We start from the raw sequence: 2,998 nt of genomic DNA, 5'->3' as shown, positions 1-2,998 counted from the left end.
GAGGGGGGGGGAGTGGGGAGGGAAGTGGGTGAAGAAGTTTTCCGTTTTTTATACGGTGTGGGACTGAGATTTGATTGGGCGGATCTGGGCCGTCGGATGGGGATGGTTTTCTCTTGCGGCCCGGAGCGGTTAACGGTCGCGGGGTGGGTGGGTGGATAGGGAGGGAGGGAGGCCGACCTGAGGGCCACCCACGGTTTAGGGGCGGCCATGTGGGGCACGTGGGGCCCGGGATCCAGCCGCTGGCGTGGCGTGCACCAAGTGCGGAGGGAACCTTATCTGTGGGCCCGATCCGACGTGCTTTTTTTGGATGGTTGCGTGCTCTCGGAGCCCCTCTCTCTCTCGGGATCATCTTCGGGAGACGTGACGAAAAGAACGAACGAACGAACTGCAGAGCATGCTCTTTACGTCTGCCGGGGGCTGCGCTGCGCCCGCGCGAACGCATGGCGGCAGGCGGGCGAGCCGGTGCGTGTAGCGGGGGCGGTTGCCGGGCGCGCTGCGCGTGTGCCGTGCGCTTGCTTGGTTCGGTCGCCTCCGCCGGCCGGTGAGCGCGCAGAGGAACGCGCGGCGTAGCTGTGGGTGGTGACATGGAAACACACGAGTTCGACTGGCGCCAAATCGGAGTTATCGCTGGATAAGTTAGATGGTGACTATTTTATGCACAATGTCAAACGTCGAGGGGGACGGACGGTAAACCGAAGTCTGCGCTTCTCGAGGGGATGAGTAGGGACCAAGAAGCGTAATCCCCGGCCGGCACAACCATCGGCGGATGCACATCTGACCAGTATATTCCTTCCTACCCTTGTTTATTCTCGGGATTTTGCTTGGCACATGGGAGCACGTGCCTAGAGAAACTGGATCGATCGGGCCTCCACGCGAGCTGGGTGCAGTCTCACTGCTGCTCTTTTTCCTTTTCTTTTTAAGAATTGGAATCTCACTGCAAGGATTTTCTGCTGGGTGCTCAGATGAGTTCCATCATCAACCGCAAGCAAAGCGGAAACAGAACTATCCTTTTTTTTATAGCAAAATCCTTTCTTTTTCTAAGCTTTTTTAGGGTAACTAGAGTTTATTTAGAAATCATGACGAGCGAAATACAAGCAATGTCCGGCAGATCCCCTAGCCACAGATGACAACCCACCTCCAGAGACACAACTCCTTTTGCTAGAGAGTGGGCTTCGAAATTATTTTCTCTAGACTTAAATCGAATCTATGAAAGCAAAATTAGTACTCCCTCCGTTCCTAAATATTTATCTTTTTAGAGATCTCAAATGGTTACCATATACGGATGTATATAGACATATTTTAGAGTATAGATTCACTCATTTTGCTTTGTATGTAGTCACTTGTTGAAATCTCTAGAAAGACAAATATTTAGGAACGGAGGAAGTAGTACTAAGTTTAATATCGTTCAGGACCTGTCAGTATGAAGGCGAATCTCCCTTCCTTATGTTTGTGACAACAATGAGGCAGTCCGAGGCAACAACCAAATGCCGAATGTTCAAATCTTTTGCCAGAGCAATGGCCTCGCAACAAGCATGCGCCTCCAAAATAGTCGGATCAACTAGTCCATCAAAAACTATAGCAGATGAACCCAGATAGTTATTGTCCTTGTCCCTTATCAGTGCCGCCGCAACTCCTCTATTCCTAGCTGCGAAATTCCTCCATCCACATTTGCCTTCGTTGCATCAACATCAGGAGCTATCCACATCTTTATCTTTGGTCTATCAGACGAGGTAGGTTGTGATCTACTGGCTCGACAATTTGCAATCTCCTGTTCCTCAAGATACATGTTGATGAACGACATAGTCGAAAGAGGGCTATGAAATTCATCATCGTGGATAGCCCGTCGCCTAGCCCACCATATTGACCACACGGACACCAGACCCTTACAAGATCCTCCTGGTTCATTGTCTCGTACAGACAAAAGAGCCATAGCTTCGGATCCTCGCTCATGTTTGATATCACATGTTCAAGTACCTCTTCATCTCCCAATGCCCATACTGTTAGGAAACGTAGTAGAAAACAAAAAAATTCGTGCTACGATCACCCAGGAACAATATGAAGATGCATAACTGGATGTGATCAACAATCGTTACCGACTCTAGGAGGGCAGTGGAAGTAGACGAGTCGGTGTAGATCGTACTTGGAGTCCCTCGAACGTTGATGACGATCCCGTGAGCTGCCCTCGAACGATCCCTCGAACGAAAGACCGAAAGCACGACCTCTCCACAGATTGCAAGCATACATGCTTCACGATCCAGCAGCGCCTCACCGTCCAGAGCTAATCATCGCCGGAGAATTAGAGGGAGAAGAAGAGAAACACACAGGGCTTCTCTATTATGAGAATTAGAGAGAACTAGAACTTAGATCAAGTATAGATCAAGCTAGACAAGAACTAGATCAAGAGAGAACTTGAGGAGGCTTCAAAAACTTGTGTTCCAGGGGCTAGCCCTGCCCCTCTATTTATGTGTTGAGTTCTGAGGTCGTAACTTGGGGAGGGAGCCTTCCCAAAGTCGGTTTGGAACAGAAGGAAGAGTCCTTTCGGATTCCAATACGAAATGCCGCGGACCTCAGCGTCTGGCCCAGGACCAGACGCCAAGGACCCTGGCGTTTGGCCCCTGCTGTCGGTGTCAAAACTGGCAGACCTCAGGGTTGGGGCCCCCGAGCTGTGGATCTTGGATTGATTGGTAACAGCAGATGAAGGAGACAGTGTTTACCCAGGTTCGGGCCCTCTTGATGTAGGTAAAACCCCACGTCTTGCTCTTGTTTTATATTGATGATGATGTATCGAGTACAGTGTTGATCTACCTCAAGATCGTTTGTTGTGTATCATTCTAATGATCTAGCATATCCCTATCGACTAGCCTGGCCTCGGCTTATATAATATACCGGAGGCATAGGATAACAAGAGTCCTAGTCAGCCACGTCGATGGAGAGGAGACCTTGTCTTGATCACTGATATGTCTCCAACGTATCTACTTTTCCTAGCGCTTTTCCTCTT

This window comes from Triticum dicoccoides, chromosome 3A (assembly GCF_002162155.2).
Source record: "Triticum dicoccoides isolate Atlit2015 ecotype Zavitan chromosome 3A, WEW_v2.0, whole genome shotgun sequence".
Classification (NCBI taxonomy): Eukaryota; Viridiplantae; Streptophyta; class Magnoliopsida; order Poales; family Poaceae; genus Triticum; species Triticum dicoccoides.
Note: the sequence above shows the minus strand (reverse complement) of the source record.